Source organism: Pseudophryne corroboree, chromosome 11 (genome assembly GCF_028390025.1).
Source record: "Pseudophryne corroboree isolate aPseCor3 chromosome 11, aPseCor3.hap2, whole genome shotgun sequence".
NCBI classification, from domain to species: domain Eukaryota; kingdom Metazoa; phylum Chordata; class Amphibia; order Anura; family Myobatrachidae; genus Pseudophryne; species Pseudophryne corroboree.
Window position 1 is genome coordinate 8,484,982 of NC_086454.1, and position 16,135 is coordinate 8,501,116.

Here is a 16,135-nt window from a genome sequence, read left to right on the forward strand (position 1 = left end):
CTGCTTCCAGCTTCCTCTTACACTCTGCAATACTGCATGACCAGGAGAAGAAGCTCTGCCCCTCAGTGATGCTGTGGAGACACTGGCTGCAAGTGCCCCATGCGATTGCACGGCTCACCAGGTCCTAGAAACGGCCCTACATAAAGGCTTTGGGGGTTATACAGGTTGCATTGCTATCATGATGTGACCGCAAATTACCCTCCATGGTGCCAATGCACACCACAGGTTTTGTCCTGCACGGGCGCCGAATGTGATTGGTTCGCAATGGGTCAATCAGGCAGAGGTGTTAATGGGGCTGTGATGGGGTGTTTATGGACTGTTGTGGATGTGATGGTGGGGAAAACGGGTGGGTTGGTAGTGTTTTTGGGGCAGCTGTGTGACATCACATGCAGCCGCTCCGATGTAAAAAGTGTTGTCATCCCTAATTTCTGCATGAGTGGTGCGATCGCAATTGTTTTATGATTGCTCCGCTGGGCCCACCAATTAGCATGCTGGGCAGCCTTGCTACAGAAGCATACCTCCCAATTGTCCCGATTTCCGTGGGATAGTCCCATTTTTTGGGCTCGGTCCCATACGTGGGTCGCAGTGTCCCGCGGTGGGGGAAAGATGGGAGGCTCCTCCTTGCGGCAGAGCAGTGGTGAATAGACGGGGACAGCTTCAGTAGTGTCCTCTCACCCTACGTGACGTGCAGGGGGGTGAGCAATCCCCCGCGCCCTGCTGCTCGGTTGCCCCCCCCCCCCCCCCCCCCCCCCTGTCCTGTGCATGCAGCAGCACAGACAACCTTGAACAAAATATTTCTACAGAAGGCGTGTTGGCCACACCTCCTTGCATTGACCAAGCCCCCTCCAATTACCTGGGCCCGGCACAGCTGTCGGCGCCCCTGTGTATATGTATGTGTATGTATTAGAGATGAGTGGTTCATTTTTCTTAAAAACACACCCAAACTTTTGGAATCCAGGCGGGCCGAGTATCGAGTCTTCTATCATTTAAATAAACAAATGGGGGGTTTTGTATTAAATGTACAGTAAGTCCCTCCCACATGATTTTGTGAGGTACACGTGTGAATGACTGAAATATTCTCTGTACAGCTCTGCAGAATATGTGGGCTCTATATAAATAACTTAACGGCAAGGAGCACTTACATGTGCTGTGGAGAAGTGCAGAATCACACTTGCAGACTTTTAGTTGCCCCTCTCCAGGAGAAGCAAAATACGCATAAGAACCCATAACTCCCGGTATTATCTCCCACTTCAGGGGAATGCGGGGAACGAGCTTAAAAATTGTAAGTCTCCCACGCCTCCTGGGAGAGTACGCCCTAAATGCTGGATGGATGTTGAGTAGTAAACAGTTTTTGGAAAATGTTCTCCTTTCTAATGGTAAGCAATCAGCAACACACTGTGATGTGTCTAATACACATTGAACTAATGGCTCATTTATGTTCAGCTGGTTACTACTACAGTATGTGTTACTGGACGTTACATTGTGGCGCTGTGCACATGTTAATAAAACACCACAAAGCATTTTACTAACAGCAAACGGACAGAGAACGAATGGAGGTGGGAGGAAGAGCCCATTGTTCTGTCACTATTTACTTTATAAAATAACGCCCTTGGTCTCCCAATGATGTTACTTGGTATTAGTTCATGTCAATTGCAGGATTAACCTTTTCTGTTGTACTGAGGACATCCAGTCTATAACGCTGTAATTCCTCAAGTCATCCCAGTTGTGAGAATTCTGGTAACTTCAAAAATAGTCCCTTCGTTTCTTAAGTGTGTTAGTATGTTTTTGTTTTTTTTAATATGTTTATCAGAACAAAATATTTTTTTTTGCACTGAAATGCAAATCAGAGATAATCCCAATCCCCTGACCATCTTGACAAGGAGAAGCGCCATTTTTATGCGGACCACCAAAAATAAGTGCTCTGAAAAAAGCAGCATTTGCAAAGCTTCTCCCCATTTTCTCTGTTTCTTAAATGTCTGCTTAAATGTGTTTTATTTGTAAGACTATTTTTTGGACCGGCAGACACACTGCACCCATTATAGAAACGCCTATGACTAGATGTCATCAAAATTTACGACACATCACCATGCACCCGTTTGTGTCGCATGTGCAGTGTCAATTCACGCCAGGTACCCTCCAAAATTGGATTTATATTCAACTCTGCATTCAGCCTCATTACCTGAAAAATCAAAGCCTTCCAAACATGGCTTCACAGAAACCAAATGGTTACATATACAGTATATGTGTAGAGAGGTGTGGATTTTATGGGGATTGATTCTGATTGGAAGTAAAGCAAAAAAAAAGCAGGTGACTTTGCACCTGGGCAAAAACTAGAGATGAGCGCCTGAAATTTTTCGGGTTTTGTGTTTTGGTTTTGGGTTCGGTTCCGCGGCCGTGTTTTGGGTTCGAACGCGTTTTGGCAAAACCTCACCGAATTATTTTTGTCGGATTCGGGTGTGTTTTGGATTCGGGTGTTTTTTTCCAAAAACACTAAAAAACAGCTTAAATCATAGAATTTGGGGGTCATTTTGATCCCAAAGTATTATTAACCTCAAAAACCATAATTTACACTCATTTTCAGTCTATTCTGAATACCTCACACCTCACAATATTATTTTTAGTCCTAAAATTTGCACCGAGGTCGCTGTGTGAGTAAGATAAGCGACCCTAGTGGCCGACACAAACACCGGGCCCATCTAGGAGTGGCACTGCAGTGTCACGCAGGATGTCCCTTCCAAAAAACCCTCCCCAAACAGCACATGACGCAAAGAAAAAAAGAGGCGCAATGAGGTAGCTGTGTGAGTAAGATTAGCGACCCTAGTGGCCGACACAAACACCGGGCCCATCTAGGAGTGGCACTGCAGTGTCACGCAGGATGGCCCTTCCAAAAAAACCTCCCCAAACAGCACATGACGCAAAGAAAAAAAGAGGCGCAATGAGGTAGCTGACTGTGTGAGTAAGATTAGCGACCCTAGTGGCCGACACAAACACCGGGCACATCTAGGAGTGGCACTGCAGTGTCACGCAGGATGTCCCTTCCAAAAAACCCTCCCCAAACAGCACATGACGCAAAGAAAAAAAGAGGCGCAATGAGGTAGCTGTGTGAGTAAGATTAGCGACCCTAGTGGCCGACACAAACACCGGGCACATCTAGGAGTGGCACTGCAGTGTCACGCAGGATGTCCCTTCCAAAAAACCCTCCCCAAACAGCACATGACGCAAAGAAAAAAAGAGGCGCAATGAGGTAGCTGTGTGAGTAAGATTAGCGACCCTAGTGGCCGACACAAACACCGGGCCCATCTAGGAGTGGCACTGCAGTGTCACGCAGGATGTCCCTTCCAAAAAACCCTCCCCAATCAGCACATGATGCAAAGAAAAAGAAAAGAAAAAAGAGGTGCAAGATGGAATTATCCTTGGGCCCTCCCACCCACCCTTATGTTGTATAAACAAAACAGGACATGCACACTTTAACCAACCCATCATTTCAGTGACAGGGTCTGCCACACGACTGTGACTGATATGACGGGTTGGTTTGGACCCACCCCAAAAAAGAAGCAATTAATCTCTCCTTGCACAAACTGGCTCTACAGAGGCAAGATGTCCACCTCATCTTCACCCTCCGATATATCACCGTGTACATCCCCCTCCTCACAGATTATCAATTCGTCCCCACTGGAATCCACCATCTCAGCTCCCTGTGTACTTTGTGGAGGCAATTGCTGCTGGTCAATGTCTCCGCGGAGGAATTGATTATAATTCATTTTAATGAACATCATCTTCTCCACATTTTCTGGATGTAACCTCGTACGCCGATTGCTGACAAGGTGAGCGGCGGCACTAAACACTCTTTCGGAGTACACACTTGTGGGAGGGCAACTTAGGTAGAATAAAGCCAGTTTGTGCAAGGGCCTCCAAATTGCCTCTTTTTCCTGCCAGTATAAGTACGGACTGTGTGACGTGCCTACTTGGATGCGGTCACTCATATAATCCTCCACCATTCTATCAATGTTGAGAGAATCATATGCAGTGACAGTAGACGACATGTCCGTAATCGTTGTCAGGTCCTTCAGTCCGGACCAGATGTCAGCATCAGCAGTCGCTCCAGACTGCCCTGCATCACCGCCAGCGGGTGGGCTCGGAATTCTGAGCCTTTTCCTCGCACCCCCAGTTGCGGGAGAATGTGAAGGAGGAGATGTTGACAGGTCGCGTTCCGCTTGACTTGACAATTTTGTCACCAGCAGGTCTTTCAACCCCAGCAGACCTGTGTCTGCCGGAAAGAGAGATCCAAGGTAGGCTTTAAATCTAGGATCGAGCACGGTGGCCAAAATGTAGTGCTCTGATTTCAACAGATTGACCACCCGTGAATCCTTGTTAAGCGAATTAAGGGCTGCATCCACAAGTCCCACATGCCTAGCGGAATCGCTCCGTGTTAGCTCCTCCTTCAATGCCTCCAGCTTCTTCTGCAAAAGCCTGATGAGGGGAATGACCTGACTCAGGCTGGCAGTGTCTGAACTGACTTCACGTGTGGCAAGTTCAAAGGGCATCAGAACCTTGCACAACGTTGAAATCATTCTCCACTGCACTTGAGACAGGTGCATTCCACCTACTATATCGTGCTCAATTGTATAGGCTTGAATGGCCTTTTGCTGCTCCTCCAACCTCTGAAGCATATAGAGGGTTGAATTCCACCTCGTTACCACTTCTTGCTTCAGATGATGGCAGGGCAGGTTCAGTAGTTTTTGGTGGTGCTCCAGTTTTCTGTACGTGGTGCCTGTACGCCGAAAGTGTCCCGCAATTCTTCTGGCCACCAACAGCATCTCTTGCACGCCCCTGTCGTTTTTTAAAAAATTCTGCACCACCAAATTCAAGGTATGTGCAAAACATGGGACGTGCTGGAATTGGCCCAGATTTAATGCACACACAATATTGCTGGCGTTGTCCGATGCCACAAATCCACAGGAGAGTCCAATTGGGGTAAGCCATTCCGCGATGATCTTCCTCAGTTGCCGTAAGAGGTTTTCAGCTGTGTGCGTATTCTGGAAAGCGGTGATACAAAGCGTAGCCTGCCTAGGAAAGAGTTGGCGTTTGCGAGATGCTGCTACTGGTGCCGCCGCTGCTGTTCTTGCGGCGGGAGTCCATACATCTACCCAGTGGGCTGTCACAGTCATATAGTCCTGACCCTGCCCTGCTCCACTTGTCCACATGTCCGTGGTTAAGTGGACATTGGGTACAGCTGCATTTTTTAGGACACTGGTGACTCTTTTTCTGAGGTCTGTGTACATTTTCGGTATCGCCTGCCTAGAGAAATGGAACCTAGATGGTATTTGGTACCGGGGACACAGTACCTCCAACAAGTCTCTAGTTGGCTCTGCAGTAATGATGGATACCGGAACCACGTTTCTCACCACCCAGGATGCCAAGGCCTCAGTTATCCGCTTTGCACTAGGATGACTGCTGTGATATTTCATCTTCCTCGCAAAGGACTGTTGAACAGTCAATTGCTTACTGGAAGTAGTACAAGTGGGCTTACGACTTCCCCTCTGGGATGACCATCGACTCCCAGCGGCAACAACAGCAGCACCAGCAGCAGTAGGCGTTACACGCAAGGATGCATCGGAGGAATCCCAGGCAGGAGAGGACTCGTCAGACTTGCCAGTGACATGGCCTGCAGGACTATTGGCATTCCTGGGGAAGGAGGAAATTGACACTGAGGGAGTTGGTGGGGTGGTTTGCGTGAGCTTGGTTACAAGAGGAAGGGATTTACTGGTCAGTGGACTGCTTCCGCTGTCACCCAAAGTTTTTGAACTTGTCACTGACTTATTATGAATGCGCTGCAGGTGACGTATAAGGGAGGATGTTCCGAGGTGGTTAACGTCCTTACCCCTACTTATTACAGCTTGACAAAGGGAACACACGGCTTGACACCTGTTGTCCGCATTTCTGGTGAAATACCTCCACACCGAAGAGCTGATTTTTTTGGTATTTTCACCTGGCATGTCAACGGCCATATTCCTCCCACGGACAACAGGTGTCTCCCCGGGTGCCTGACTTAAACAAACCACCTCACCATCAGAATCCTCCTGGTCAATTTCCTCCCCAGCGCCAGCAACACCCATATCCTCCTCATCCTGGTGTACTTCAACACTGACATCTTCAATCTGACTATCAGGAACTGGACTGCGGGTGCTCCTTCCAGCACTTGCAGGGGGCGTGCAAATGGTGGAAGGCGCATGCTCTTCACGTCCAGTGTTGGGAAGGTCAGGCATCGCAACCGACACAATTGGACTCTCCTTGTGGATTTGGGATTTCAAAGAACGCACAGTTCTTTGCGGTGCTTTTGCCAGCTTGAGTCTTTTCAGTTTTCTAGCGAGAGGCTGAGTGCTTCCATCCTCATGTGAAGCTGAACCACTAGCCATGAACATAGGCCAGGGCCTCAGCCGTTCCTTGCCACTCCGTGTGGTAAATGGCATATTGGCAAGTTTACGCTTCTCCTCCGACAATTTTATTTTAGGTTTTGGAGTCCTTTTTTTTCTGATATTTGGTGTTTTGGATTTGACATGCTCTGTACTATGACATTGGGCATCGGCCTTGGCAGACGACGTTGCTGGCATTTCATCGTCTCGGCCATGACTAGTGGCAGCAGCTTCAGCACGAGGTGGAAGTGGATCTTGATCTTTCCCTAATTTTGGAACCTCAACTTTTTTGTTCTCCATATTTTATAGGCAGAACTAAAAGGCACCTCAGGTAAACAATGGAGATGGATGGATTGGATACTAGTATACAATTATGGACGGACTGCCACGGTTAGGTGGTATAAAAAAACCACGGTTAGGTGGTATATAATACAATTATGGATGGACGGACTGCCTGCCGAGTGCCGACACAGAGGTAGCCACAGCCGTGAACTACCGCACTGTACACTGGTTGATAAAGAGATAGTAGTATACTCGTAACAACTAGTATGACGACGGTATAAAGAATGAAAAAAAAACCACGGTTAGGTGGTATATATTATAATACAATTATGGTTGGACGGACTGCCTGCCGAGTGCCGACACAGAGGTAGCCACAGCCGTGAACTACCGCACTGTACACTGGTTGATAAAGAGATAGTAGTATACTCGTAACAACTAGTATGACGACGGTATAAAGAATGAAAAAAAAACCACGGTTAGGTGGTATATATTATAATACAATTATGGATGGACGGACTGCCTGCCGAGTGCCGACACAGAGGTAGCCACAGCCGTGAACTACCGCACTGTACACTGGTTGATAAAGAGATAGTAGTATACTCGTAACAACTAGTATGACGACGGTATAAAGAATGAAAAAAAAACCACGGTTAGGTGGTATATATTATAATACAATTATGGTTGGACGGACTGCCTGCCGAGTGCCGACACAGAGGTAGCCACAGCCGTGAACTACCGCACTGTACACTGGTTGATAAAGAGATAGTAGTATACTCGTAACAACTAGTATGACGACGGTATAAAGAATGAAAAAAAAACCACGGTTAGGTGGTATATAATACAATTATGGTTGGACGGACTGCCTGCCGAGTGCCGACACAGAGGTAGCCACAGCCGTGAACTACCGCACTGTACACTGGTTGATAAAGAGATAGTAGTATACTCGTAACAACTAGTATGACGACGGTATAAAGAATGAAAAAAAAACCACGGTTAGGTGGTATATATTATAATACAATTATGGTTGGACGGACTGCCTGCCGAGTGCCGACACAGAGGTAGCCACAGCCGTGAACTACCGCACTGTACACTGGTTGATAAAGAGATAGTAGTATACTCGTAACAACTAGTATGACGACGGTATAAAGAATGAAAAAAAAACCACGGTTAGGTGGTATATATTATAATACAATTATGGATGGACGGACTGCCTGCCGAGTGCCGACACAGAGGTAGCCACAGCCGTGAACTACCGCACTGTACACTGGTTGATAAAGAGATAGTAGTATACTCGTAACAACTAGTATGACGACGGTATAAAGAATGAAAAAAAAACCACGGTTAGGTGGTATATAATACAATTATGGTTGGACGGACTGCCTGCCGAGTGCCGACACAGAGGTAGCCACAGCCGTGAACTACCGCACTGTACACTGGTTGATAAAGAGATAGTAGTATACTCGTAACAACTAGTATGACGACGGTATAAAGAATGAAAAAAAAACCACGGTTAGGTGGTATATATTATAATACAATTATGGATGGACGGACTGCCTGCCGAGTGCCGACACAGAGGTAGCCACAGCCGTGAACTACCGCACTGTACTGTGTCTGCTGCTAATATAGACTGGTTGATAAAGAGATAGTATACAATACTACTAATATACTGGTGGTCAGGCACTGGTCACCACTAGTCACACTGGCAGTGGCACTCCTGCAGCAAAAGTGTGCACTGTTTAATTTTAATATAATATTATTTATCATGTACTCCTGGCTCCTGCTATAACAACCTGCAGTGCTCCCCAGTCTCCCCCACAATTATAAGCTTTATATACAATACATTGATGTGCAGCACACTGGGCTGAGCAGTGCACACAGACTGAGTCACTGTGTGACTGTGTATCGTTTTTTTCAGGCAGAGAACGGATATATTAAATAAAACAAACAACTGCACTGTCTCTGGTGGTCACTGGTCACTGTGGTCGTCAGTCACTAAACTCTGTCTGCACTCTCTTCTAATCTACAGTATCACAGCAATCTCTCTCTCTCTCTCTCTTCTAAATCTAATCTAAATGGAGAGGACGCCAGCCACGTCCTCTCCCTATCAATCTCAATGCACGTGTGAAAATGGCGGCGACGCGCGGCTCCTTATATAGAATCCGAGCCTCGCGAGAATCCGACAGCGTCATGATGACGTTCGGGCGCGCTCGGGTTAACCGAGCAAGGCGGGAAGATCCGAGTCGCTCGGACCCGTGAAAAAAAAAGTGAAGTTCGTGCGGGTTCGGATTCAAAGAAACCGAACCCGCTCATCTCTAGCAAAAACATATTGTAATACAATTGGGGCAGATGTAACATGTGCAGAGAGAGTTAGATTTGGGCGGGGTGTGCTCAAACTGGAATTTAAATTGCAGTGTAAGAATAAAGCAGCCAGTTGTTACTAGCAATGAGCAGATCAGATTCCATGGAATCCGTCGCGCTCCGAACAATGGGTATCCAAGCGCACACGAGCCGCGGCTCAGGTGCTCCCGCCAGACTCGGATTCCACATCGAGGCTGAAAGTCATCTTACTGGCGTCGGATTCTCACAGCACTTGGATTCCATATAAGGTGCCATGGTCGGGACTCGGCACCATTCCACTCAATGCACGCTGCTGTTTGCTGTGCTACACTCTGCTGTGCAGTATAGTGACTGACTGTATATAGGAGTACACTGGCTATACTCTGCTGTGCTGTTTCCATCCGGACTCCAGACTAATTGTGGCTGTGCAGTATAGTGACTGACTGTATATAGGGACACGCTGCACTATACTCTGCTGTGCTGTGCCCATCCAGACTCCAGACTAATTGTGGCTGTGCAGTATAGTGACTGACTGTATATAGGAGCACACTGCACTATACTCTGCTGTGCTGTGCCCATCCAGACTCCAGACTAATTGTGGCTGTGCAGTATAGTGACTGACTGTATATAGGAGCACACTGCACTATACTCTGCTGTGCTGTGCCCATCCAGACTCCAGACTAATTGTGGCTGTGCAGTATAGTGACTGACTGTATATAGGAGCACACTGCGCTATACTCTGCTGTGCTGTGCCCATCCAGACTCCAGACTAATTGTGGCTGTGCAGTATACTGACTGACTGTATATAGGAGCACACTGCACTATACTCTGCTGTGCTGTGCCCATCCAGACTCCAGACTAATTGTGGCTGTGCAGTATAGTGACTGACTGTATATAGGAGCACACTGCGCTATACTCTGCTGTGCTGTGCCCATCCAGACTCCAGACTAATTGTGGCTGTGCAGTATAGTGACTGACTGTATATAGGAGCACGCTGCACTATACTCTGCTGTGCTGTGCCCATCCAGACTCCAGACTTATTGTGGCTGTGCAGTATAGTGACTGACTGTATATAGGGGCACACTGGGCTATACTCTGCTGTGCTGTGCCCATCCAGACTCCAGACTAATTGTGGCTGTGCAGTATAGTGACTGACTGTATATAGGGACACGCTGCGCTATAGTCTGCTGTGCTGTGCCCATCCAGACTCCAGACTAATTGTGGCTGTGCAGTATAGTGACTGACTGTATATAGGGGCACGCTGCGCTATACTCTGCTGTGCTGTGCCCATCCAGACTCCAGACTTATTGTGGCTGTGCAGTATACTGACTGACTGTATATAGGGCACGCTGCGCTATACTCTGCTGTGCTGTGCCCATCCAGACTCCAGACTAATTGTGGCTGTGCAGTATAGTGACTGACTGTATATAGGAGCACACTGCGCTATACTCTGCTGTGCTGTGCCCATCCAGACTCCAGACTAATTGTGGCTGTGCAGTATAGTGACTGACTGTATATAGGAGCACACTGCGCTATACTCTGCTGTGCTGTGCCCATCCAGACTCCAGACTAATTGTGGCTGTGCAGTATAGTAACTGTATATAGGGACACACTGCACTATGCTGTAAATTGGACTGTTTGGAGCGCTGTGTTCACGCGCATCTGTAAGCCCTGGTTTTCCATGTAGTGATCTGTGAACTGCAAATTAAAATGGAAAAAAATAATATATATATATATATATATATATATATATATATATATATATACATATAGCTATTGTTTATTTGTTTGTACTGTTTGTACTGCAGTGCCTTATCCTATTGCGCTGTGTTCACGTATATCTATAAGCTTTGTGATTCCACACAGTGATCTGCGAACTGCAAGAAAAAAAAACAGAAAAATAAAAATTTAGTATAGTTCTATTGTTGGTGCTATTTGTTTTGCTGTACCCTAGTGCTCTTTCTTCACGTGCATCTAACCCTGTGATTCCACGCAGTTTAAAAGGAGCTGCATTCACCACACGCAGTGGCAAATTTAGGCTCAGGCCTTGGCCTTTATTTCTGAGCGATGGTTCTGCAACTGTCAGTGAGGCATCTTCTTCTGCCTCTCATGACGATGCAAGAACTTTTCACTCAGAGTGTAGAAGAGGTGTCAAAAAAATTAAAAACACTAAGGCAGTAGAACAAACTGTGTGTTCAGAACCATCACACATCCCTGAGGAGAGTCTAGGGGTGTCCACATCAGCTATCTGTGAGTCTGACATTTCTCACACTGTCCTCATAGAGAAGCCTCCTTAACCTCCTTCCACCATTTCTGCAACATCTGCACATGTGCGGAGCAGTACAAGTAAAGATGGGGATGGTAAGAAGGACATCATAGAAATTGAGGATTCATGTGTGGAAGTGGGACAGGATGAGGGGGATATGTGCTTACTATATGACAGTGATGATGTTGATGATGAAGTTGTTTGTGTAAGTAAGCCACCGGTGGCTACAGTTGTTGACCGTGATAAAAAGACCAAAAAAGCCACCTCTTAGGTGTGGGATTATTTTTACCCCAATCCTGACAATGTTTATGTAGGCATCTGCTGCATTTGCAAGGGCCAAAGTTAGTAGATGTAGGAACATTAGCCATCTAGGCATCTCCTCCATGTTACGTCATCTGCAACCAAGACATAAAATTTATTGTACAAGATTATAATATAATTAACAATCTCATCATCAACCTCCTCATTAGTGATCGGAGGTATGCCTTCCAAAAAATCATCTTGTGGGGGCCCAAACAAAGCAAACACTTCAGCCACAAAAGTGACAGTACCTGTTGCTGAAGTGCTTGGTTTCTTAAACTGTGCATGTCCTTTTTAATATCCAACATAAGGATGGGACAATTCGACAATTCCATATTTCACCAACTTTCATTTCTGCGACTGCTGTATGGCAATGTTTCACGGATGTGATATACACTGCCGTATGTTTGTGCTGTCGCTTAATAACCAACCAGGTCGCTGCAGCCTTTGGCCAGTAATATTGAAACCAACATTGTAAGCTGTGATGTGGTCAAAATTGACTGGAAATTACTGGAAATTAATGTTACTGAGGTTAATAATACTCTAGGAACAAACAAAAGGCCCAAATTAAGTGATTTTAGCTTTTTTTGTCAATTTAAAACAAACACCAAATCCAGTCACGGCAGTTTGGCAAATCCAAAGCCAGCCGACGAATCAGAACCAAATCCAAATCCAGCAACAATGGCCCGGCGCACATCCCTATTATGTACCCTGCACAGAAACCGGCTCCTAACTGCCATGTCACAGGCTGTGTTTGAAAAATGACAATTAGGAGCTGATTGGTACTTTATCACCATGCAATTGATCACTCTCCAAGGCTTGATAAATCTGGGCTACAGTTAAGGAACCACTGCCTTACAGTGTCTTTAAAGGGTAAAAGAGTACTTGTGCCTAGAAATGTGTTGGCACCAGTTGGCCACAACCTTCCTTTTACATTAAAGCACGGGTTTCCTATCAGATATTCATTTGCTATGACCATTAGTAAAAGCCAAGGTCAGACCTTGGACTCTGTTCATTGGCGTATTTAGAACATTGCAAGGTGTGCGGTATGCAGGGACCCCTGGGTCCATGGCGACCACACTGCACACCCTGCAGCCATATAATTAAACTTACCCCAGCGGCCACTAGGAAATTGGTGCAGCGCCCATGTTCCCAGAGACCTGTGCATTTGCAGTAAACTGTGACACAAAGGCAAAGTCTACAGTACTGTGGCCGCTGCCAGAGAGGAAGGGGGCCAGCACGAAGCCTGCACACGGGACCCCTTTTCTCTTAATACGCCCCCTGACCCTGTTGACATTCTGCAAACATATCAACTCCAGTGTTTAGCCAGAAACAACTTTTTACCTTTCCTACACACAAATACATGCACCAAGTCAAAGTCTTACCAACTGATGAACATTGTGGGCGCATGCGCACGGGCCGCAATGCGCAGGCGCGTCACTGCCCGAATTGAACGAAGAAAGCGTTCACAGCGCCGAATGCTAGAAGATTGACAGGAAGAGGCCGGCCGGGGGTGTCAACTCACCATTTTGAACGCATGTCCGGGCGAATGCAGGGTTGTCCAGCCGTTTCCAGGGAGGGTTCCTGACATCGGACAAGATCATCGCAGCGGCTGAGTAAGTCCTGAGCTGTGCAGCTCTCTGCACAAGCGAGCGCAGCCCTGCACAGCGATTACCCCCTCCCCTGTAAGCGGCGACTACCTGATCGCAGCTGAGCTAAAAGTAGCCTGCTAGCGATCAGGTGGGACTGAGGGCCATTGTACAGTATGCTGAAGCATAACAGCTGAGTATTTATTAAAACTGTGGTACAGTGTACAAGGAAGTTTTAACTCAGTAACTCGGCATCTCCAAACAGCAGCGGCTTTATAAAATGTACCAGGAATACCATGTCCACCAACCCCAATGGGGTAACACTCAGAAGGGTGCCCTGGTCAGGAAACACATCATTATTTGTTTGGTTACAGGTACCCATTGCAAGTCACATTTTTTCAGACATTTTGTGTAATTTCAGCATATGACATCGCCTTAAATAATAAATGTGATCAAAGAGCCAAAGTGTAATTACAAAATACTGTAAAAGAAAAAATAGTATCACTCGCTCCGTAATACGGCCGGTGACGTATAAGTCTCGGAGCGTCCTCAGCAATAAACCTGTGAAACTAAAAGTGTCAGGTGACATTTTTATGACACTTCCTGAAAAAAAATGTTCTGCTGAAATCGCACTGACAGCCGTGGATGTTCTGCAATCCCACAATTCAGAATGCTGTAAAATGCTCTGCCTAAGTGCTGCAATGGGAGCGCTCCCTTCGCAATGAAATACTGTATGCACACTTTATGACCTCCGTCCAGAACCGCGCCAGCACAGACTTAGCAAGACTAGAGATGATTTACAATATTGCAACATCTTGGGTTTCTGGTTTAGGGGAAAAACTGAGTCTGTGCCGGTGCACCGCTTTTCTGCAAGAGTTGTCCGTGTTATTACACTGATAAACAGTCAATATTTAGAGTTTATAAAAATCTATCATTATCATCATTATAATTTATCATTACTGAATGAGATTGTTCGTATCGGCCGCACACATCGGCCAGTGTGTAGGGTCCTTAATTGTAGGAGCTAATTGGTTGGAACTTTGTCTCTCTCCACATTATCTCTCTCCAAGGCTTGATACATCTCCCCTACAGTCATTTATGTCTCAGGATCTATTGCTGGGCCTACACTGAGAAGGGGAGGAGCTGTGACTAGTCCTGGGTGGGTGTGACTAGAGCCTTGTGGGTGTGTTCACGTGGCTAAAACAGACGTCCTCATGATAGGACCTCGAGATCAAAGGCCAACCAACTGGACTGACACTTGGGGGTACAGAATTACAAAACAGGAGTCATGTGCAGAATCTTGGGGTTGTCCTGAATGGTGGCCTGACACTTAAACATCAGCTATTAGCCACAATTAAATGTTCATTCTTTCATCTGAGGAACATAGCCAGAATCAAACACTTAATTCCCTCAGATGATCTGCCTAAAGTCATCCATGCATTTGTATCATCACACCTAGACTACTGCAATACCCCCTACCGGGGTCTCCCAGCAAAGATTTGCACAGCTTACAACTGGTGCAAAACACAGCAGCCAGGTGGTTACCCACACAGCCCCGTTCCAGCCACTTAACACCCATTCTCTACTCCCTCCAATGGCTGCCAGTAAAATGGCAAATCGACTTCAGGATTGGCTTTCTGAGTTTCATAACCCTACATGACCAGGGCCCAAGGTGCCTGAAGCAGCTTCTGATTCCATTCTGCCCTGCTTGATTACAGTGATCTGTAGATGAAGGACTTTTCGCAGTACCTAGAATCTCCCGTAATTCATCTGGGGGTGGAGCTTTTAGCCATGCGGCTCCGTCTCTATAGAACTCACAGTTCGAGAGGCCCCAACTGATCGCCCCATTGTCTGCTTAAATAAATAAAAATTAAAAATTGTCACAATTTTGTGAAAAGTAGAAATACAATTTTAGTACTTATGACTTATGACTGACTGTGTGGCAGCTAGAAATTTGGTCCTTATTATGATGATGGGTGTATTTTTCGGGCTATAACTCCTTTTGTCCCATTGTTGGGGATGGGGACAGCCAGCATTCCAAAAATGGGCGTTTCAGCCCCATTTTCTGGGCGTGCCGAGGTCGGTAGCAACGTCTTTGCACTGGCCCTGGCTGCTTGAAAACATTGGTTATCCTAAGTAACCGGAGGTTTATTCAATGACCAGTGTTCATGCAGTGTGACTGCAGAAGCCGTCAGGAGACGCCTATTTACACAAGACGCCTTCTGCGACAGACGCAGCGGCTGTGCTAAAGCCTCCATCTATGAATCAGGCCGTCAATAACACAATATATTAAAGTACATATGGATAACACTTTACACTAAATGGATCCTTTCTAACTATATTTATCACAAATATGGATTATCTATCTATTCACTAATAAATACAATCTCACAATGATATTACAAATCAATATGTGCAAGAACTTACTCAGTAATAAAAGTAATTCCTACAGTCCTATGTATATTGGTGTTAATAGGTGACTCTGAAATATACACTCTGTAAGGTATAGGCAGTCTCCCAGTATTTTGGATAGTGGCAATCGGGATGACATTGGGGTGTATATTTTCTAACAGTTGATTATTTACTAAAAGTTGATATTTGAAATCAACCAGAATAGAACCACATCCCCTGAAAATTGACTACAGTGTTTCTCTTCCAAATAGGTCAGTTCTAAAAGAGTTGTATTCATCAAAAATCGACCCAAATCGACAAAATTATACAAAATAATTTCTATTGGGCAAAACATGTCACATGCACTGTATTACCCACAAACACCTACATTCCTGTGCTAATTTTCATATCCACACTTTAAAAAAAAACTATTGCTGTGTCTTTCAATGCAATAATGTATGCAGCCAGAGCCCCACAAGCTTCTCTCACATGTATTCTCCATCACATTGAGGTTTCAGACAATTCGACATGATATAAAATCAAATAGAACTATTTCT

General features: G+C 45.9%; 1 protein-coding gene across 1 annotated transcript in view; it reads left to right on the top strand.

The window, feature by feature from the left end:
• LRRC4C (leucine rich repeat containing 4C) overlaps positions 1-16,135 on the top strand; it is a 1,405,504-nt gene that overhangs the window by 104,514 nt on the left and 1,284,855 nt on the right. The gene's annotated exons all lie outside the window — the stretch shown is intronic.